Genomic DNA, 24,086 nt, shown 5'->3' on the forward strand with positions numbered 1-24,086 from the left:
ACAAATGGCCATTTGAGTTAGGAATTATTAGAAAGGGTGAATGAAAAATGTATACAGCGTAGAAAACATATTAATCAATTTTTATTATTAAAACTATTAAAATTATAACATAGACGATTAGATCATTATATTTTGTAAAACTTCGTGTTTTCTTTAAAATAAAACCGTGGCACCCAGGGCAAGACGCGATAAATTTGCGTGGCAGTCAATGGGTCAAGGACTGAATTATTTTCCAATGAAGTATAATTCGGTGAATTTTTAGCAAAAATTAACGTTAGAATCTGGAGTTGCAGAATCGGGTTTAAACGGTGCTTATTTTGCTTGGCCTCGTATACACACCACGGCTCGCGTTCCTTACGTTTAGATCGCGAAGTATATCGTGAGTCATGTACGATATTATAGTGCATGAGATTAAACAGTTACCGCAAAATTGTAATTCTGTGACAATTTAAAAACACACGTGTACGTTTTCGTCCCACCAATGAGTCTCCTTGGACACATCAATTTCTTCTCTCGAAAGATCTTTCTTTCACGGAATGTGGAAAACTTTTAACGGAGTCAGATGGTATTAGCACTACTCACAAAGATGTGTCACAAGAGGGTCAAACAGAGGTATAATTCTTATGATTTCTGTGTCACTATAGAAATGTTACTGAAAGTATTTCATAAACTTTAAACAGGGTCCCAATTTCATCGAAGTTATTCGAGTAAATTTATTTATACTATAACATAATTTCTTACCGTCTAAACCGTAGGACTTTAAGTCGCGTTTCTATTAATTCGCTGCCAAGAGGACGAGGCGAGATTAAAGAAGATTAAACCCCGTATCGTCAGCACATGTTTCTCATATATCCTCGGGCACAACATCCACCTATGAAAACGTGACTTTAGGACACTCTGGCCTAGGCCTGCTCCTCGGTACGCGTCGACCTTGAAGAAAAACGAGCCGTACGATAATAGAAACCACGTGAATCAACCATCCCTGACAGCGCTGAGAGGATTCCGTTGGAAACGGAAGGCCCCGGGATTCCTGTTAATAACATCGCTAATAACTCTGCCGGCGTAACACGCGTCGCGCGCGCCTGCGCGGTCCCGGGCGATCCCGGGGCGACGCGGAGCGTAAAATTGCGGCGCGAAACGCGATCGTTTCCTCCGCGAGATTCGCTGGATCGCCGGCTGAAAAGCCCGATGGCGAAATTCCCGCGTGCCAAAGGCGTTTCCAATTACCACGAACAAGATGTTGCAGCGTACGCGGAGCGGCAGGCGATCGACACTTACCGGCATCAGCGTGAACGACGCGCGCTCGCGATGTAGGAGAAACATCAAAGCGCTCTTACCTGCAACAGTTAGAAAGAGGATTTTGATTAATTAGTGCCGTGCGGTTTGCCATGCGGCGAGCCGAGCGGCCGAATTAATTACCGCCGCGGAGATATCGCGAGATAAGCGCGGCAGCGCACGCGGAACGCCGCCATTAAAGAGTGCGTTGCGTTATAAATATTAATCGACGTGCTGGCCGGATCGGGTTCGGCGAAATTTCGCCGGCTATTATCGCACGCACGCGGTTACATCACGTATAGCGGCTGTTAATTACTTGTTTGGGAAACTACGTTGTCTTATCTGCCTCTCCCCGTTCCTCTCTCGCTCGCTCGTCGAGCTTCCACCTCGTGCACGCGGCGTGGTCCGTTAATTGATCGTCAAATGCGTGACTGCGCCTACACCCGCGAGAGCGTTTCCTTGGGCGCGCCTAATTGAAAAGTGTAAACACCCTCGCGGTTCTGCCCGCGAGACTCCATTGCAGTGACCGGTTTTCTTCGTGGGTACACTTGTGCAATCACCTGATACTTCGTACTCCACGTTTCGGATAAGATTACGAGCTTTGCCAGGCTTTTCGCAATTTATCTCCCGCCTTTTGGATAAACGGTTTAATATTAGAACCGGAGGATCGCGATAACGCGCACGAGCACGGTTTTCGGCTTTCGTTTGAAATTATTTGAAAATATGCAGCTGCTTTCCATGCAGGTTTTATTTGTTATAATTTCACTACCGAGTCGTCTACACGTGAACGCGCCAGCAAGCGTTGCTGTAGGAGCGGTATTATTTTTGAAGCTAGGTCTACCATCGTCGAACTGATGATCGATGGATGAAGACAGAAGTGGAGAGGAATCTTAAGAAAAATTGAAACAAGTGGAAATATCGAAAAATTGACGTAAGTGACCTAGCAGGATAACATTAAATGCAGAATTTTAAATAATAATAGTAATAATAAAATGATACATAATAAAAATTGGAAAGAAAATTGTCATTTGACACTGCAACTAACGAAGAGATAAAAATTACTTATTTAAACATTTTATTTGTTATAATTTCACTCCCGAGTCTTTTATACATGAACGTACCAACGTTGCTGTAGGAACGGTATTATTTTTGAAGCTAGGTCTACCATCGTCGAGCTGATGATCGATGGATGAAGACAGAAGTGGAGAGGAATCTTAAGAAAAATTGAAACAAGTGGAAATATCGAAAAATTGACGTAAGTGACCTAGCAGGATAACATTAAATGCAGAATTTTAAATAATAATAGTAATAATAAAATGATACATAATAAAAATTGGAAAGAAAATTGTCATTTGACACTGCAACTAACGAAGAGATAAAAATTACTTATTTAAACATTTTATTTGTTATAATTTCACTCCCGAGTCTTTTATACATGAACGTACCAGCGTTGCTGTAGGAACGGTATTATTTTTGAAGCTAGGTCTACCACCATTGGTCTGATGAAGATAGAAATAGAGAGGAATCTTAAGAAAAATTGGAACAAGTGAAAATATCGAAAAATTGATGTAAGTGACCTAGCATATAACATTATATGCCGAATTTTAAATAATAAAATATAAATAATAAAAAGTAACGACAATAATAAAATAATAAATAATAAAAATTTTTTAGAAATAGTCACTTGACACTGGAACTAACAAAGGGGTGAAAATGACTTATTTAAACATTTTATCTGTACAATTACTGAGAATTTGACGTAAGTAATCAGGCAGATATTAAATGCGGAATTTTAAATAATAAAATATAAATAATAAAAAATAACAAGAATAAAATATAAATAATAAAAAATAAAAATAAAATTATCATTTGACATTGAAATTAACGAAGGGATGAAAATGACTTATTTCGACATTTTATCAGCACAATTCCTGAGAATAACGCCATAATTCGCTTGTGGCAAAATTGGCATCGATTTTTACTCGAACGTGATCGTAATTACGTACGCTCTTTCATTTTCATTGTACTGCTTTAATTACCAATAACGTATATCGTATTTAAATACTCATTACAGATCGTTCTAGGTTTATTTAAACGTTTTAGATTTAGCGTTGAAGCTTGAATCCGACGTTCATTTGTGGAAAGTTTGCGACGAAAGCGTTGGAATACTTCCGCGAGGGACTGCATGTGTGCCGTGTTCGAGTAGACACGAGAGGTCGTCAGTTTTAGCGCTAGGAATCCATTACGCAAATATACGCCTATTTACTTTCATCGTGCCGCTTTAATTATCATTGTCTACGAACGTGTATCCTATATATCATATTTACACGTATCGGTAGTTCTAGTCCGAGGAATTCATTTATTTTCATCGAACGTTTTTAATTATCCTTATCTACGTATCGCCGTATTTATACGCACGGGTAGTTGTCATTGTCAGGAACGCATTATCCAGCTATACATCTATTTATTTTCATTATCAACGCTGTAATTCGAGTAAACCACATTTAGATATACCTTTCAACCTGAAACTTTCGAGTCAACTGTTCTGGTACAGTCACACCGCGCAGTTAAGTACGACTAATTGGTTCCAGAACGGTGGACGTACGTCAAAAGAGACGTGTGTAAGCCAAAGCGCCAAGTATACATATATATCTACACCTTTCTGTACCGTACACGTATCTACGCGATAAATACAGGACTTTATGAATAAAAATTTAGCATAAATGCTAATAATCTGTATCTACAATTGCGTACGTAATGAGCGTTGCCAGTCGCATCGATCCTTCGCCATTTTAAATTTCTTACTTCAAAAATTATTACTCGCAAGCTAAACAAAATTAATGACAATCGTTTAGACGAATATTAAACGGGTAGTTAGAAACGTGACACGTGACAATTTTGCAATTACCAACGATAATAGCAAAAATGGACACAGGTGAAGGAAGAACAGAAAACTCTGTACGAAACGAGCGTTGTCAGTCGCATCGATCCTTCGCCATTGCGAATTTCCTACTTCAAAAATTATTACTCGCAAACTTAACAAAATTAACAATAATCGTTCAGACGAATAGAGAACGGGTAGTTTGAAACGTGACACGTGACAATTTTGCAATTACCAACGATAATAGCAAAAATGGACACAGGTGAAGGAAGAACAGAAAACTCTGTACGAAACGAGCGTTGTCAGTCGCATCGATCCTTCGCCATTGCGAATTTCCTACTTCAAAAATTATTACTCGCAAACTTAACAAAATTAACAATAATCGTTTAGATGAATAGAGAACGGGTAGTTAGAAACGTGACACGTGACAATTTTGCAATTACCAACGATAAGAGTGAAAATGGACACAGGTGAAGGAAGAGCCGAAAACTCTGTATCTACAATTGCGTACGAAACGAGTGGTACCAATCGCATCGAACCTTCGCCATTGCAAATTTCCTATTTCGAAAATTATTACTCGCAAACTTAACAAAATTAACGATAATCGTTAGAAACGTGACACGTGACAATTTAGCAATTACCAGCGATAAGAGTGAAAATGGACGCAGATGAAGGAAGAACCGAAAATTCACCTGATTCAGATTTCCCGCGTCAAGGTACACGGATCTGTGCCGAAGCACGTCTGGAAGATGGACCGGCCATCCGTCGCCACCCACCACCCACCACCCAGCAGCCCTGCGGGCGCCATATTTAAGACGACACGCCCTTCTTTCGCCAGGCAGCCAGAAAACGAAGAAGGGCCACCGTGTCGGTGATTGACTCGGGCAAATTGCGGAACGATCACTTTTAATTAGCAGTCGCGACCGTTTCAACGGGACCAAGTTAATACGGCTAATAAATAAGCCGGCCGCGAGGAGCGTATTAGGCGGTGCTAACGCGGCGGCGAGCATGCTATTTCCGGCCAGACTAGTCGGTGGCGAAGAGAGAGAAAGGGAGAGTGGAGGCGCGAAGATTTAAAGGACGGGCCAAAAGCGCTAAATTTTCGGCGGCGCGTAATCGCGGCGCGGATCGCGAGAAATTAACGGGACGCTAAGTTGCGGAGCGGTAGGTGGCATCGCGGAATCGCAACGCTGCCTGCCAGCCAGCGGAAGTTCTCTACGTGTACGACCGCGATCCGCAACGAGACCACGAGCAACGAGGGAACGAGAGAAGAGAGAACGGGACAGAGAGAGAGAAAGAGAGAGAGGGGCATCAGACAACGGGCAACGGCCGTGAAACAAAGCAGAAGCCGCTGCCCGTGTAATTGGACTCGCCGCGAGGACGACGATGCTCCCTTTAAGAAGCTGCCAGACTGCCGCGGTTCCCTTCTTTTCAGCTGCTAATCCAGACTTTTAATCGCTCCCGTGCACCGTGCTCCGTTTGAGGGATGTCGCGTTACTAAATGTTTCCCAGCCGATGCCGCAGGAATGTCCGTCTCCTGGGGTTTATTTCGAATGACGGGTGAATGGGGTGAGCGAATAGGCTGACGTCGCGAAATTTACGCGATTTGAATTTTTAACGCCAAGTTTACGTCTTTTGTATACTTACAAAACCCTTGCTATACTTTTCAGCAAAAGTATAGTACTCGTAATAATATAACGAGTTTCTTTCGCGTCCATAGCAAAGTACGCGAGAAAATTGATTCGTTTGGCGATAATGTCGATAAAAACCCATGAAATTAGTAGGGCATGGTAGTTGCGGCTTTTTTTTAAATTAAAACAGCAATTTTGGTTATTAAGCAGAGATAAGGGGTTCGAACGTCAATCGATACAGTGAGATATCGATCTCGAAACGGGTTCTTCCGTTGCCGAGCACGGTCGCGGATAGTTTATGGAAAGTTCAGGTTCGTTTCAACATTGAAAACGTTAAGCAGCCTTTAGCGGTAATTGCAGTCTTTAGATAATTAAATAATTGCCGATAAACAATTTACCTCGCCGTATCGCTCGATCATCTGTATGACCATTGATCTCGGGACGGAGTGAGAAAGCTCGGTAATTCGTATCGATCACTCTGAATATAACTGCTGAATTTTTTAACGCAAGTTTTAACGGTCGAAAGGCCATCACGGTTGGCCATCACGCTTTACCATAAAAAACGTAAGGCCACATGGGCCGTGTGTAAACGAACTTCTACGTATCGTACAACTACCGACTGTTTCCAAGATATACAAGATACAATATCGAGACAGTGAATTTTAATCGCCATTTTCTCCACGAGAAATAAATAATACCTACCTTTCCCTTTCCCTTTCCCGTTATGGCATACGTACTTTTCGAATTTATACGTTACGCGAAAAATATCGCAAACGCGGTCGAAATCGGGCGACCTGAGCGGATAATACGGAATTTTGAATTCCCTTCGGATGAAAATTATTTGAGGCCACGGTAGGCAGGTTGGCGGTAAAAAAATGTCTTTTCCCGAAAATTCCTCGGAATGGGAATAAAAAAGATAAGATCGAGTGGCCGGTGGAGAACGGCTCGTAGAAATAAAGAAGCAAGTGACTCGATAAATAAACTGGCAGCAGTTGAACCGCGACAGCGGAGAGATTACCGTGGCGCAAATGGCGTCGGTAGCCCGGTGACCGTCAAAACGGCAGCTGACTGTTCATTCGTCGTAGTTGCCGACGATTGTAGAACGATAGAGGGAGAAAAAGCGGGACGGATAGAGCGAGGGCGAGGAAGAGGAAGGGAGAGAGAAGAGGGCCAACGAGCTTAGCCAGATCGTCGACGAGCACACGGTCGCGCAGACACGCACTGAAGCGGACCCCTCCGGCAATCAGTGACCTCTTCCTCCTACTTCTTCGGAGGCCGGTCGTATCTCACGATCGTAGATAGGTTCGGTAGTGGTCCGCAAATGGTCGACGCTTGCGTGAGCGTGTGCCACCAGAACTACGTGACCCAGTTCGCTGATGAACCGCGTGATATCCGCGTGGACCGTTCCAGGGCCCTGTGTTCTTTCCATCCTCCTCGCCTTTCGCCAACCTTCCCAACTCCTGCGACGATGGACAATTACCCAATATCCTTTCCTCGATATCCTTTTTAGAACCGGCAACCGGGGTACGCCCGCGTGGGCAAACTCGAGGAGCCAAGATGGCTCCCCGTTCCCATATACAACGGTCTACCGTGACCTTGTAAGACTGCTCGCGCTATTTTCGACTCGAGGTACACGATCGCATCGGAAAAAAGGTAACTTTAGGCGGGTAAGGACGATGATGGAGAACGTCTCCTTTTACGAGAGCCCGTGATGCTTCCTTTTTGCGCGTGTATAATTACCCAGAGTCGCTTTCTTTTTTCAAACGGACACCGGGGTGTACGCGCGAGAACGAAATTGGAGAGTCAAGATGGCCGCTGTTGCCATATACGAGCTGGCTCGTACATCCGAGGATCCTTCATCATCCTTCTTCATATACGACTCTAAAAACAGTGGGCAATTACTTGGCGCTGATAGAACGCCGACTCCCAGATACGCTTGTAAGGACAAAATTGAACACTCTTCTGCACGGTCATCGACTCTGACCTTGGAGCACTTGCGCCTGGAGTCAAAGGAAGCTTACGAAATCCACGATGCCTCTTTCACGCGGTACAGGGGACTGACATGTCTTCGCGAGGTCAAAATCGAAGAATCAAAATGGCTCCCGTGGATTCGGGTAAATAGACAGAGCTCGGGAAACCGCAACATCGATTACCTAAAGACGATGACGCGAGCCTAGAAATCATTGCATCCAAACCGAAACTTATAACTCCGAACGCTGCAGCCACGCCAAGTCCTGGCAAAGCATCCGATGCTCTGATCCCGACGTCGACTCGACACCGGTCTCATCCCGGGTTGGAACCTACAGCGAATAGCTGGACACGGTCTGTCGGGTCTGGAAGCCGGAAGACAGAGGCCACCGTGAAGCGGGAAACGTGGCGGAATATCGCGAAAGACAGCGGCGTGGCTCGTTTCCCGTGGCTGATCGTGGACGTCTCGCGAGCCGTAGTTAGACGCGAGGGGGAATTCAACCCCGACAGAGGCGAACTCTCTGCGGGAGTAGCCGGAGAGAAGTTTGGGCCGGAGAGCGTGACGGGGGTGGAACGAAGGGTGGCATGCCACGAACGGAACGACGCCGAAGGAGGAGCGGAGAACGCGTGGAACGGAGCGAGAGGGCGCTTGCGAGGGAGAGGGAGCGGGCGTCGCGGTGTGAGAGAGAGAGAGAGTGACGGGGTGGCGGGTAAGGGGCGCGGGGGGATGAGCCAGAGAGTTGGAGCGATGGCAGAGTATTGATTTAGTGGGTTTCACCGTCTCCTTCTATTTGTCTCTCTCGTTCTACATCTCCGCGTCTCCGGCGTCTCCTGCACGAGCTGCGAGGGCGCATCGGCTCTCGTTGTTTCAGGGCTTCGATTTCTTGCCTTTCGGGCTACCAGCCGTGAGCACTCGGCCCTTTTTTCCCTCCCTTTTTCTCCTCGCTCGCAGGAAAAGCGGTCGGCTCTCGAATGGAAATTGCTCGGATTGAGACGGAGAGACGAAATACCCTGTTTCCCGGCCTCGTTTTTTTAACGCCCATGTTCTTCGCTTTTTCTCCCCGTTTTTCCGCCGACTTTCGGCTGCTAGGAGATACCAGATTGAATGGTTGACGCTATTGGCTGGTCGTTTGAAACGTAACGGTCGGAGAGAGGCGCAGGTTTTTCTTACAGAATCGTGCCGCCGTTTCGAATGCTCTGTTTAATATTCAGTTGGAAGAAAGCTGCCATTTGTTCTACATTATCGCCGCGATATGTGGAGCAATATTCTTTACTCCAGTTCATAGCGTGTTCGAGATAATCGGAACCTGCGACACGCCGAGACGTTTCGGGCGACACGTATTATTCACGGACGGCGAGCAGAGTGAAGTGCATTAAAAATAAATTGCGAAATTAAAATGCAATTTTTAAACAAATTACTAAATAACTGCTTAGCAAAAATGTCTTCGAAGAGGGAATAATGAGAGTGAACGGAAACTTACTGCAACGAATAAAAGGAGACTTAAATAATTATAAATATTTCTCGATTTTCCGAATATATAAAATATCAATTTATTCTATATCCTTTTTATTGTAAAATTAAATATATCTCTTTCTTTTCATAGATCTACAAATAACGCAAAATTATGGATATTTATAGGTGGGATACAGTACATACCCGAGTTAACATTAGGTCTACGGACGCTATCTGTATACCTGTTTCTAAGGACACCTGTCAAATTGACAGGTAAAGGAAACCACGTGTCTTTCTTTTTTTAACGATCAGTTTAATTTAAAAACAATTATATATTATATTAAGTCTTCATATAAGTTAACTAAATCTGTTACCATCGTATAATTCGAGCAACCCTTCCGTCAAATTCACGGGTTCCGTAAATCTAGTGTTAAACTAGATTTCTTAAAAATTTATTATGAATTTTTCTTTTCTCTTTTCTTATACTTTCCTATGTTTATATATATAGGACTGTTGTCCATTGGTGAATAAATAAATGAAAAATAATTTTGTGATAACATAAATTGGAAGTTTGTCAAAATTATGATACAAGATTAGGGATAAAGTGGAAATAAATTATGTCACTCGACTTCGATTTAATTCGCAATTTTACCGAGACTAGTTACCGACGTTATCGATGATGCCAAATCATGATCCATTCGCCCACGTTCCTCGGGAATAAAGTACAAGCGAAGTACGTATGCACGTGAATCCTGCGTGTCGAGCATCTGCGCGATAGTCTTCGCAGATCCTCTAGTCCCTCCGCGTTTCCGCTTTCAGCACACGTAGTCGAACAACCTTCTTCGCTTTCCCTCTCCCTCTCTCTCTCTCTCGTCGTGAATAAAATAGAAGCCGAGGATTTCCGTGTTGACATCGCTGCCGATCGCGTTTTACTCGAGTCAACGAAAAACCGAGCAAGTCATCACCCATTTCCGCCATTTTCCAAATCCTTTCGTATCCGAACAAATACAAAGACATTCCCTTCAAAAATATACAAGCTACATATATATTTCTCAACGAAACACACAGGAAAAAGTCACTAAAAGGAGATTCGAAATAAAAAGTATTCATCTTGAAAATTTTCCAACACACACGAAGCACCGACGCGCTTATTTTTCAACCTTTCCGAAGATAAAACGTGGAAACGTGTAGCTACTAAAAATCGGTATTGTAAAAAAAATACTCGCTGCAAAATTTCCCAGACACATATGAAACTTGAACGCGTCCATTTTTCAACCCTTTTAAATACAGACCGGTGAAACGAATACTAAAATACTGCCAACGGGCTCACATGAAATAAAAAAAAAAGCATTCCCATGCCGAAAATTTGGGAAAACACGCTACCCACTCGCGCGTACGTTCTCGACAATAATAAAAGCGAGAGGTCGGAAAAACCCTGGATAAAAAGGCGGCGAAAAGGGAGTTAGAAGCGGACCTGGATCCCACGTCCCGGAGACACGGTTCTCAGCGATATTCCCAGCATTCGAATCGCAAGGTCGTGGCGCGCGAGACTCCTTGGCCGATGATGGCGTGGCAAATATTGATTCAGCGATCGACGAATATCCGGGCTGGTTTATTCAGGTGAACCGTCACCGATCGACAAGGGGCCCGGCGTCGACAGACACCGGGCGCGGATCGATCGGAAAACATAGACCAGACGCGGAAGCCCGTGGCAATTTCATTGAATTCGAACAATTATCGCAGCAACGCCGGTTGCGCCGCTTCCGCGCGCTGCTGTCGCTTCCGCTCCGCCGCGAATTTTACTTTCGTCCCAGTGGCGACACCTATCTCGATGGCGTCGCGCATCGACCGGGATCGATGCCGATTCCGCGGATGGCGGCTCGTTACCGACGCCTCTGCTTGCCTCTGCTTTCTTATCTGTCGTTTTCCCAACGGTTAACGAACGTCGAGTTTCCTGCGAGACATCTGTCATCATAAATTCTCGATGTATGTTTGGATTAGGTGGCCGATTATCATCGCGGATCACGACGGAACTCGAGGACCCGAGAGAGGGGGTTCACCGCGGCTGTCCTTTTATGGATCGACGAAGTTTTCAAGGCTTCGTGTGCGAGTTCCGAGTGGAGGTGGTCTCTCTTTCACGTGTGTTCGAGGATGATTAGGAAGTTGCGACGGCTGGAAACCGGCAAAGGCAGACGCACAGTGCGCGGCCCGCGCGGCATCATAAAACTAAATCGTCGACAGCTTAATTACCGTCGTCCCCGATTAACAGCGCAATTAATAATCCGATAGTCGCGGCGGTTCGAATCAATTAAACCTCTCGGCATCAGGTGGCGGGACAGGGACAGAAACGCAGAAATCGAGAGACGAAGAGACCACCACCGTTTGCAGCCACTCGATTAGCGAGTTGCAAGAAAATAATTAACCTATCCTCGCGCGAGCAGAAGAGATCTCGGAATCGAATCGGTACGAGCAATTCTGGCATGTGTCGGAAGATACTGACGGAGACTGACTAATTTGCCAATGATCTATACGATTCGCTCGTGTGTCGTAGAAAGGTTTGTTCAAAAATATAGATCGATGCTAAATTGAAGATCTATGGGATTAATGGTCCGTTTTGGAAATATCTAAGCGATACTGACATATAAACAAAGTGTTGGAACCCGGATTTCAATATACGATACGGGTTCTAGCGACAAGGCTACGTTAGAAAAATACAAGTGTGCGGAGAGGAAAAAAATAAAACTGAAACTAACACTGGAGCTGGAACTGAACACTGACTATTCCCCAATTTTGTGGGTGCTTATATAATGTTAGTTTTTAGTGGGGTGAAGATGACCATTGGCCCTTAGCGAAAGTAGGAATGAGTCAATTGTCTTTAGACTCTGAAATTGGTCTGCGTTTATCAGCCAAGTTCTTCTAATGACTAAGGGCCAACGAATCGTTAGTCATCCAACAAAAAGGTAACAAAGATTTGTCGCATATCATAAAAGAAACTGCAAAACACAGAAGTGTGATACAAGATACACATATGATACACAATATTGTAAAAATAATAAAATAATAAAATTGTAAAAATCCTCAACAGGGTTAACACGAGTTAACAAGTTGTAATTTTTAAAAAAAGAAAATACAAAAGGTTATACAAAAAACAAAAACGAAAAAATATTCGACAATTTTGAAATATGTTATAGAGGGTGACATTTTGAACTACGAACCATTACTACTATTAGCTCACGTTCTGCTTATACAGTCTGTGACAAAAAGATAGTCCACCGTATAATTTCTAGCGTTTCTCGAGACCAAAATAAATCCTGCAATGATACCAACTAATTTTCTTCAAAGAAAAAAATTGCAAGTATTCTGAAAAATGTGCCAAAATAAAATCAACGTCATAAAACAGTCGAGGAATATTGTAATGAAACCGTGATAGAGAATGAGAGAAGGAAAATAATTAGAAAATTATTACTTCGATGCTATATCATTTTTGACTTATTGTTTTAACCCTTTGCACTCGAGAGGTGACCCTCAGTCACCATTTCATAAAATTTGGAAGATCGATATTAATTAATATATCAAATTTAATGTAATGTAACTTACATTAAATTAAAATTCTTTATTGTAAATTTCGATTTACAATTCTTTATTTACTGTTCAAAAAAGTATCGTCAGCTTTTTAATAGAGAATCTTTGATTTTCTATTCACCTCTAACCAAAAAATTGTCGAGTGCAAAGGGTTAAAATTTCTCGTATAAGTACGTTCATCGTTTCCCGTAGAAAATTCTCGTCCCATTCCGCCGGGAAAAATAATTCGCGGAACGCTGGAAATCGGCTTGGATCTCGGCGGAAATAAAAATGCCGGAGGATCGTGCAAGAAGAAGGCTAATCCGTGATCTCGCGACGATCTAATTAATAATCCTTCGACTATAACAACCGCGTAACTGCTTAGGTTACACGAGGAGGGAAACCGAGATAGTATCTCTATATAGTTAAGAGGTGTTTACAAGTTCGGGCAGGGAATCTGTGGGTAAGTGGTAGAGAAGATGGCAGTAAATATTCCTTGGGTGCTCCCCCACGCCGCACCGTGCCCCGCCGCGTTTTCCCGGTTTCCTGCCCTCGTCCTCACCCCACTGAACCCCTGTTTGGCCCCGTGAGCTAACCGAGCCACTCTTCGCGTCGCGGAATTCCAATTTACCCTCTTCGAGGGACTTCCGTCCCGATCGACCGGCCAGAACGCGACTCAAAACGAAAACATTCAATTCGACGCCATCGCCGCTTCTTCCCGCCATTACTCTTCCCTTCTCTTCTCTTCTCTTCTCTTCGCGATTAAACTTCGCACCCGAACCCTTCCACAGCGCCAGTCGCCCTTGTTCTAGACAATTTCTTCCCTCCTATTTTCCCTCTATTTCCTTCCCCATTTTTATTCTCCTTTCTCCGTCGTCATTTCCACTTTGGATCCTCTCTGGTGATGGACGTACAGGACGTGAAATATGGACAACTACTATGCGTTGTTGTAATTTGTAAGGGTGGAAAAGAAGGAGGAGGTTATTTTGGTAGGGTAGAGGGATGAAATTTGGGGAAGAAAACAACAAGAAAAGAATAATATTGGTAATCATTTGGTGGAGTAAAGTAATGGAAAATTTGTTCAGGAGAGGATAGTTCTCGTTTTCAGGCATCTCGCAGAGGGGCCCTGTGAATTTTCCAATTTGGAGAAGAAATTAACAAGCGAGGAATAATATTGGTAATAGTTTGATGGAGTAAAGTAATGGAAAATTTGTCCAGGAGAGGAAATTGAATAAATAAATCTTAAAAAACAATATATATATAAAAATAAGATTAAAATTTTATGTTGATAAATTAAACCTATTAATAATATAATTTCTCTAACTAAATTTAAAGAAAATGGAGCTGATATATTTGATAAAAAAGTTAGCTCACCACGATATTAATCGAAAATGTCAATAAAAATAAACTTTCTAGCCAAATTCTATTGAATTGCAATGGCTATAGCAAACCAATAGAATTTTTTCTCCTTATTTATGTAAAGCCCTGTCCCTCTTCCAATTTGGGGAAGAAATTAACAAGCGAGGAATAATATTGGTAATCGTTTGGTGGAGTAAAGTAATGGAAAATTTGTCCAGGAGACGATAGTTCTCGTTTTCAGGCATCTCGAAGAGGGGTCCTGTCCCTCTTCCAATTTGGGGAAGAAATTAACAAGCGAGGAATAATATTGGTAATCGTTTGGTGGAGTAAAGTAATGGAAAATTTGTCCAGGAGACGATAGTTCTCGTTTTCAGGCATCTCGAAAAGGGGCCCTGTCCCTCTTCCAATCAAAGTTCCTTCCGTGTCACGGAATTTCAATTTACCCTCGTCTCTCGTCCCCGCCCCGTTACGTTTGCCAGCGTTCTGAAGCAAAACATTCGATTGATCGCGTTCTCCCTTTTGATTCCTCCCTCGTGTGCCCAGACCCTCTGCTCTGGACAGGGAAGGGAAACAACCGCTAAATTGCGTCCAGGTTGCCACGATCGCTTTTGCTATTTATTCTTAACCGTAATAGACCACGTCACGGTTTAACGGGGGGCAAATTGCCCGACGGAAATGCAAGATTTTTTGAAAGTGTTGCGGAGTTGTCGATTTTAACGTAACAGAATTACGTCGTTTAAACGCGGCGAACTCTCGGGTTTTCGCATAAATTGTTGGTAAAGTGTTCGAGGAACTGTTGGCACATTTTACACCGGTCTCGCGATATTGCGTGATTCGGTTATTATTATATAATGTGCATGCTTGTAAGCGCTTGTTATCGTTTCATACCTTGCCCGATACTAATTTTGGTATCGGGTAAAAATGTAATACAATTTTCTTGAAATAACGTGGCCGTAAGTGGCAGTCTCGCAACTGACCTATCCCTACGCGAGAAGTAAGATGGAGATCGCGATAGAAGATGGAATCCAGAGGGAAACACACGGGGCTGTGCCAAGTTCGAGAAATGGCGATTCTTTTAGGGGTAGTTGAATCAATTTCGCATAATTTTCACTCGACAGGATTCTAATTCTTCATTAAAAATTTTGACGACGAATTTCTGGATGTCTTGAAATTCTTTATCTTTTGCTTCCTCAATTGCCATAATTATACTTGACTATTTATCCGGAACTACTAATCTATTTCCTTAGATTGCGAAATGAGGACGATATTTATTAAACAATCATTATTATTATCACAATCAAACCGATCAAAAGTGCACCTATTTTCTTTCTTCTTCAGTCACGTCACCAAAAGATATATAAAAATATAATATATTTTTCGATGCACTACCTAATTTTGCCAATTAATTTAATATCAGTAACTAGCACATATTGCTTAACAAAAGATTAACCCTTTCGCTACCAGCGTCACATATATGTGACGACCTGATTTTCTTATCTAAGCCCGGCGTCACAAATATGTGACGGGTGTTCATTATCCTTTTAATCAAATGCGTCACATATATGTGACGACGGGGCTACTAAAGGAATTATCTATCTATAGCCCAGTGTCACTTATATGTATCGGCTTGTAAAATTGCTAATTTCACTTAGTTAAAACGTTATAGATACATCCCACAAAAATAAATGACAATTGGTATCATATTTAAATAATGAGACGTCTGGGCTGTGGTGGTGGTATTTCTCCTGAGACCCTGGTAGCGAAAGGGTTAAAGAAACTACATTTTACTAACAAATTTTAAATAATTTTAAAATCGTATCACGAAAATATTTCCTCCCCAAAAAATACCTGATACAGTGGGCTAAACGGTTTGCTGCAGCAAGACAAAGGAAGCTCGGCGCCACGAGGTAAGAAAATTAGCAGAGGTCGATATAGGATTCAGTCTCCCGAGAAATATAAAAGCTCCCCACTACGTTCTCCTCCAAATATTCCCCGCAACAGCTAAAATCCATCGGCCGAGGCGAACGTTAATATCGATTCCGTAACAAAAACGAAAGGGAAGCGTTCGAGTCGAAGAGTTTGGAAACGCGCAGCACCGAGTAGCGTAGCAGCTGTTGTGACGGCTGTCTCCCTGCGAAAGAGGTTCCCAGTCTCCGCGCCGCCCTCTGTCGGCCGGATCCCGAACGAAACTTCCAGACGCCATACTTCAACGTCGCTGGCGATCACACCGTAAACAAATTCGTCAAATCGCGTGTTCTCGCGCGTTTATCCTTGGTTCTAAATCGATCTGGTCGATCTTGCCTCGTTTACCGACCACGATTTCCCATCCGTGATAGAAAATCGATCGGTAACGGGGGGGTTTTCCCGCTTAATAAACAGAGCCTGAGAATAAAGTCGACCTAAGTAGATTCGATATTTAGCGAAAACGGCGGGAGTGTATAAAAACGGGCGGGCTAGACGGCGAAAGGGGAACACAGGGACAGGGGTACGGTATCTTTCGGCTGGAAATGGAAAAAGAAAGGGGAGAGCAAGAGAGAGGGAGAGTGGTGAGCGAGGTTGAATCGCGGAGGGATGGGAAAAAGCGTTGCTGACGGCAGGCTCGGCCGATACGGCGGAAAGAGAGGGCCGAGAGGAGTGAGGAAGGGGTGCAGACAGGGAGGAAAGGACGGAGCTACCGCGTGGACTGGAAATGAAAGAGCCCAACCCCGAACGGGCGATAATTCATTCGTGAACCGAACGAGGCAGCTGAATCCGGCGTTGCACACGTGCACGATTTCGTAGAATGGGCGGCGCGTTACGTGGAAACTCGCGGCCTCGACGTGTTACGCGATTCTGCCCTCGCGATCCCACGTTTTTTACTCCTTCTTCTTCATCCTTGCCAATTGTCCTTCGCGTCCATCCTGTAGTTCCAGCGAAATATCCATCAGCGGAAGATACCTCCTTCTCCCGTCCTGATAGAGGAAAGGGATTCTCGGGGTTTGGGGCTGAGATGGTAGTTTGATATTTGAAGCAAATCAAAATGCGAAGGAATCGAGTACAGGTAACCCTCCTATAACACGGTAGATAGGTTCCTACTTAGGAAATGCCGTGTTGTGTGAAACCGTGTTGTATGAGACCCAGAGCCAGTACAAAAAGGGGGGTTACGTTCCGAAAACTTACTAAAAACAAATTTCTTTTTTAATTCTACGTAAACAACTTAATTTTTATTAAATTAAAATGTATGTATATCACAAAATAAAAAAAAAAACGAAAATATTATTTTAATTTAATGCAACTTTAATTTAATCAATTTCTTCGTCGTCACTGCTCATGTAGAAGTACAGTGTTGTACAAAGGTTTTTGCAATTTTCTTATTGAGTTATAAACCGTGTTCTAGGAGGATTCCCGCAATTTATGAATCGTGTTATAGGATGCCGTGTTGTAGGAGGGCTACCTGTATCTCGAAATTTTTCGAATTTTTTCGAAATGGTCCTCATGTCTAATCCTTGTGAATGAACATAGACCCACTGAGATGAATTATAGGTTAGTTCTTGGATTGGTTGCATAGTGTGCTTCTGAATTACAGAGTGCTGAGTAGATGGTGTGAAAATGTCATTTTAATTAAAGGATTATTAAATCGAGATATTTGTTTAGCTTCGCGTGTATTTCTAAGTAATATGCGTTTCACTCGTAGAAATAGAAACTGTGACTTAAGACTTGAGGTCTAGGTCACGCACTAGCGCCGCGTAGCGGTCCAGCCGTGCACCACGAGTCAGACCCGCGGTTTAAATCGAGTGGATTAGAATAATTGCGAAATTAGGAACAATCTATTTACTCGGGACTCTAAATGTTGGGAGGAAATTTACGATCCACGTCGATGCAAGCACCACTGACTATTCGTCATCCTCTGATGTCTTCATGCAAACAACCTGGCAGTCTCCCGTCAAACTAAGTACCCTAATTTTCTCTCGCTCTAACATACACTCTAATGTACAGTAGACTCTAGTGGATCAGCAATTCTAGCACACTTTAGCATCGCAATGGAAAATTTCTTGGAACGACAAGGGAAAAGATAATTATCTTGTTTTCCATCTTCATTGATGAAAATAAAATCAAATAACCGACACTACGACGAAGAACCATTTTCCTTACTTTTCTTCCAGTTATTTCACTAAACAATTGAATTTCCCATCGGCAAATCGCGGAAAAGATCTCGAATCGAATGCAAGCCTCGATGTCTGCAACGAAACTCGCAAGGATCCCCGGTAGGGATCCAGAGGAACTGATCCAGGTCCGGAATAGCACGGTGAGACCCTACGGTTTTCTCCTTGCTTCTTTTCGAAGGTTTTTCCCCGCTCGACGTGTCTGGTGGGGCAAAAGTGAAACTCGCCAGAGTCTCTCTGTTATTGTCCTCGTTTTTCCAGCGGCCGGCGAAACTTAGGGACGTGAAATGCCTTCACGGTCGCGACCCCTCGAGCCAACTTTCACCGCCATAAAAATATAAAAGCGCCGACGGGCCGCGCTCTGGCTTGCGTGAAACCGTAACGACGTCGGCCCTGGGAGCCGCCGGAAAACCTTCGACAATGAACTTCTTTCCACTCTCTCTCTTTCTCTCTATCCACGAATTTCCCTTGCTCCCATTTCGAAATCAGATGCTGCCAGATAGGAAACCAGTGGAGGAATTTCATTTTCCTCCTGCGTTTCCGCGAAAGAGAACCACCTTGGCACAGAATGCTTCCTAGTTTCGTCGCAATTAGAGCGAGAATTTATTCCTTTAAATAAATCATTTTTTAATTGCTGACACCTCTAATTGTCGTAGTAATAATAAACTGCCATAGGTAGATTAGAAGAACTCAGTCGGGACGGTTTAGAAACGAGTTTAGCTTCAAATCTCTGCCAAATAGCGAACATCGTTCTTTCGTCAGAGAAAATAATGGAAAATCGTTTATTTGGCCATGAAATCTTCATTGTTCTCTGTATATTTAAGATACAAGGCAGAGAATGCGAATTTTTACTGTGGACGCCTATGGGGGTGATGGAAGTGTAGAAGTGTGAATATTCGTTAATGCAGAAAAGAAGTAAGTCCTGGGATATGTATGACAGAATATTAGACGATATTATTGGTATATTATAATAATTTTACTATCTTTTATTATAAGATTTTTGTTAAAAACAAGGTACGTCTTAACGTATCGAATATAGAAAAATTAATCTGTCAAGAGAAACAGATATATCTTTAAACTATGCGCCGAAGAGGATCCGGGAATGCGTGAAGTGTTTATTTCACACGTTAGATAAGAATTAGGGGACCAGGACGAGCTGCAATCGCATACCCTTTCTCTTCACTCTAGTTTTGACTCTCCACGCGAACAGTCAGAATACTTGAGATATACCTTCCTTAAGAGAGAATAAAGATAACTATAATATAACGATAGTTATTTCTTTTTACCCATAGTCCCAAAAATTTTACTTCGAATTTTGACCAAGAGTCTGATCAGCTAATCAGACTTAAGATAGACGCCAATTGCGACGACTTCACTGTCTCATGAGCGAAGGTTCCGTTAAGAGAGATAAATAACCGAAGCAAGCGAGCGTATTAAGGAATTAGGGTCGTCATGCCGAATGGCAGGCGGAAGATTTTGCGACAGAGTGTACCGAGGAGCCCACCCCTAGGCAGGGGCCGAACAAGAGGAAAGGGAGCAGCGATGTAGCCAGTGAAAGGGCGGGCAGTGAGCGTGAAACGAAAAGGGAGATTTAGATGTCATCCCCTGACGTGCTGCTTTCCTTTTACCCCCACCAGCTGTCCGAAACTTTCCCTCCCACCGGCAGGCCCAACTGCTCCTCCACGATGATGGACAAAACTGCCGACCAACCGTTTGGGAAACTCATCGCCGAACGAGCTGCTGTTTAAGCACCCTTCCAAGATGGAAAACACGGCCCTGTCAAAACCGAGACATCTATATTGCCTCCACTTCGTCCGAGAGACTTCAAAGGCGCGAACACGATGTTTTCTCGTCGGATAATACCGCTCTCTCCCCGGAAGACCAACGTCTCACTTGCTCGGGGACACTTTTCTAGGAGTAATGGCGGACTCTTGGACCGGTAGAGCGAAATTTCGACGTTAAAATCGAAAGCAGAGGAAAAGGAAAATGGAATAAGGAAAAATGGAACGAAAGCAGAGGCACGCGCCCGTTAAAAATACACGAGTTGTCCAGGAGAAGCGCGGCGACGTCAGAGACAAGATGAATGCCAGGTTTCCCCGGGCCGGAGGGTGGATTTTATTTATCGGCCGATAAATCATTATAATTTTCTTAGTAGGCCGCGAAAAAATGTTAACGGCCACGCCGGTGGTTGAGTCTTTCTAGAAGGGAAACCCTAAATTTTCTACGGAACGGGATTAGCTCATCCAATCAGACGAAACATTGGAAGGGCGGGCTTAATTAAAATCTTCTTGGAGGAAGGCTATCAAGCCGCGCTGGCCCCGGAGATGCCGCGAGATGTAAGAATAGAACATTAAGAGCTTTCCCTGCCGATGGTATTTCTGAGCAGTCGGCCGGATTAACGAACGTCGGAGGACGCCGTTCTACAAGGAAATACGCTGTAACGCCGAACCCTATTTATATGGTAATTTATTCCATATCGCCGCTACACCGACCTGGCGCAAGTACCAATAATTTCGAAGGATTTTCGACCAACTTTCGCGTTTCCGTGCGACGACACGCGAGCAAATTCGTCGAATCGTTCAACGACTGCGAGAATATTTTGTTTCGTTGAAAATGGCGGATTAAAAAGGGTCAGAAGGCACCATCATTTTATGGAATATCCTATTTTGTTCAATCACGCATATCGTAATTTTTTAATTTTTAATTATCTTATAATGCATTAATAATTGACAGGTTGACAGTCACACGCAAGTATTGCACGACGCTTTCAGGGGTGCATAATGTTTTCATTAACACTAGATTTATGGAACCCGTCAATTTGACGGAAAGGTTGCTCCAATTATACGATGGTAACAGATTTTTGTTATCTTATATTAAAAATAATTGTTTTTAAATTGATCTAATTGTTAAGGGAAAAGACACGTAGTTTCCTTTATCTGTCAATTTGACAGGTGTCCTTAGAAATCCCTAATCGTTAAATAGTGTCATTTTTATTTCATAAAATTATTGAAATACCTATATTCAAAATTTTTTAGTGGACGATATTCCTTTTATTTTATTATACTAATCCCCTGCGCTCGAGAGGCACTCAGTCGCCATTATTCAGATTCTAAAGATCAATGTTAATTAATATATCGAATTTAAAATTACCCAACGATGGGTGGAATGTCGAATTAAAATAATTGCACTTTTTAATTTTTATACTATTTTTTATTTATTATTTTAAAATTATCCTCGATTTTATGACATAAAGTCTTCGAATTACTATTCCTCTGTGACGAAAAAATAATCCAATGCAAAGGGTTAAACAATCGTAGCACTGTAGTCACCATTGTTCACCATGCTCCCACTAAAAATACGCAATACTAAAAATTTAATTATCCTAGCTATATTAAAAAGTATAACAATGGGTGGAATGCCAAATTAAAATAATTCCACGTCTTAATTTCTACGCGATTTATTACTTATTATTTCAAAATTATCCTCGACTTTATGACATAAAGTCTTCGAATTACTATTCTTCCGTAACGAAAAAATAATCCAGTGCAGGATGTTAAACTAATCGTAGCACTATAATCACCGATGTTACCATATTCTACTAAAATACGCGTTGGTAAAAATTTAATTATCCGAACTATATTAAAAAATATCGATATTAAGATAAAAATTATTGTAAAATTATAAATCATCTGGAAAGAATGTAGATGAAAAATTCTACGTATCTTTAGACATTTCGCCCTCCCCAAAAATATGCCGCCGTTTCGTCGTGCTACAAATAGCGACGGTGGAAGAAAATAAAAGCTGGAAATTTATAGACAAAGACACGATGCATTTTGAAACCGGCGAGACGAGAAATGGGAAGAGGGACGAGAAAAATATCGACAGGCGTTGGACAATTATTTGTCGGCTATCGACTGCACGGAGACAGGAGAAATGTTTAAGGTGACGGTCGAGAAAGGAATATCGATTGGTTGAAAAGTTCTTAACGGGACGAATAATAAATCGATCGGGTTGTAGAACGATCGAAGACGCGTGTCCGGGAATGGACAGGGTATATTTTCGGATTTCGCGGCATAGAGATTCGCACGAGGGGGGACTAAACGACTGCGGGGCGAACGAATTTGCATACCGTTTGTTATTCAAATGCCGCGATTCACTCTTCTGATTCTCAATGAGGGAAACGCACAAGTATCGCAACAGGGCGATGACGTATCCGTTTAATAAATTATCGTTCTTCATAGGAGGCGCTCGATTGCCTTTCTAAACACGCGCTTGATGTACGAGCAAGACGATCGACGCATGCAAATATCTGATCGAGTTGGCTGTCCGATTTGCTCTGTCCTTTTTAAATATTAATTTAGCACGAGTCGATGAAAAGAAACGAAAGAAAAAGAAACAAAAAGGGGATAGAAATTTGTCAAGGATCCGATAAATAAATCCCCAACGATGTGAGAAAAAGTATGAAAAGAATATAACAAAAATTAATCTGCCAGGAAGAAGCGAAAATTCGAGTGTTTTACCCGAAGGAGAAAGAAAGGAAAAAATTCGATGCATGGTAGTTTCTGCGAAGGCTACATTGTCCTGGACAGTTGCCGTGAGGGTTAAAGGTTACCGGTGAGTACGTCGATACAAGATCGTCTTAAGTGGATCTATAAATTTACCGGGGCCGAACATCGAGCCTATATTTACTCTATTATGCAGGCTCGTTTTTATAAGCCGTTTACGTTTAACAGCAAATAATCGTTTAGATGCCGCGCCATGATATGGGTCATAAATCTTGTGGCAGCATGGCGTTCGGCTTGTGTTATGATGGTGCGGGACACGCGCAGGTCAGTACCGCCTTCATTTTGCGCGGGCCACTGAAGGTGGCAGCACGGAAACAGCTGGTGCGCGTCGGGGTTTCGACCTCGAATCACACGGCACGCCATCTCTCGGGCTTTTCCGGAACATCCGTTTCCACGCGGTTCCTGCCGAAATCGATAGGTGGCCGTGCGGCGTTTGGCGGGAATCCCAGCCCGGAAAACTTCGGGAATGTTCGGCGGCACGTGTACTCTTAAAAATGCCGCGCGGCGATCGTTACGCCGATAAACGGCGAGATAAAACGGCGGAGAATAACCAGGATCGCATTTGCATAATGTATACGGCAGCGACGAAATCGCAATTACAGGGAAAAAATTATTAATGTAACACGATCGTTCTCGATAACCGGTCCTTCTTTTTCCCCGGATCGCATCGCGGTGGTATCGGACGTCCCGCCAGTGTGTGCCTACCCGAATCTTTTTCCACCGATTATCTCGGATAGTTGTCACTTAATCCGATATCGGTGCCTCGATATTCATGTATGCAAATAACGGCTCGCAACGGGGCCGCTGCCGGCAGCGACATTCGTTATTTACATCGAATACCAGACAAATTGTGCATACGTTTAGTACGAAATGCTAATTAAGGTTATGCTCGTCGGCCCGAAGTGGAACTCACGACGGTTCTCGCCGTGGAGTTTCACAAATGCTTTTCGTGCCGATTTCGAAATTCCCTCGGTTCAAACTTTCCACCAGCTCTTTCTCCCCATCGTTACCACCGTGTCCTGCCATTTCTGGCCACGCTAATTCCTATTGCGAGCCCCTTCCGCGCCGCAAAAACGGCATCGAACGCGTTCGTGGGACCGTGCCGGTGGACGATAAATCAACGATCCCGATGGCAGGACATCCCGACGTGCGTAGAAAGCCATTTGAAGTCGCGAAAAGCGCGATCGTTCTTGTTTGTCCCGTACATAATACGACGCGAGACGCCGCGGGCGGTCTTGCCGCCTTTTCCCA

At 43.2% G+C, this 24,086-nt stretch overlaps 1 protein-coding gene across 3 annotated transcripts in view; it reads right to left on the reverse strand.

Annotated features, from left to right (window-relative positions):
• LOC108546171 (homeotic protein antennapedia) overlaps positions 1-24,086 on the reverse strand; it is a 179,336-nt gene that overhangs the window by 74,395 nt on the left and 80,855 nt on the right. The window contains exon 1 of one of the 3 annotated variants that reach the window (XM_017898119.1): positions 1,279-1,322. The exons of the other annotated variants lie outside the window; for them this stretch is intronic. The gene's annotated coding sequence lies outside the window, so the exon portion shown is untranslated. Of the gene's footprint in view, positions 1-1,278; positions 1,323-24,086 lie in introns of those variants that run through there. 3 annotated transcript variants of the gene reach the window in all.

Source organism: Eufriesea mexicana, unplaced genomic scaffold (assembly GCF_001483705.2).
Source record: "Eufriesea mexicana isolate 0111107269 unplaced genomic scaffold, ASM148370v2 scaffold611, whole genome shotgun sequence".
Taxonomy (NCBI): domain Eukaryota; kingdom Metazoa; phylum Arthropoda; class Insecta; order Hymenoptera; family Apidae; genus Eufriesea; species Eufriesea mexicana.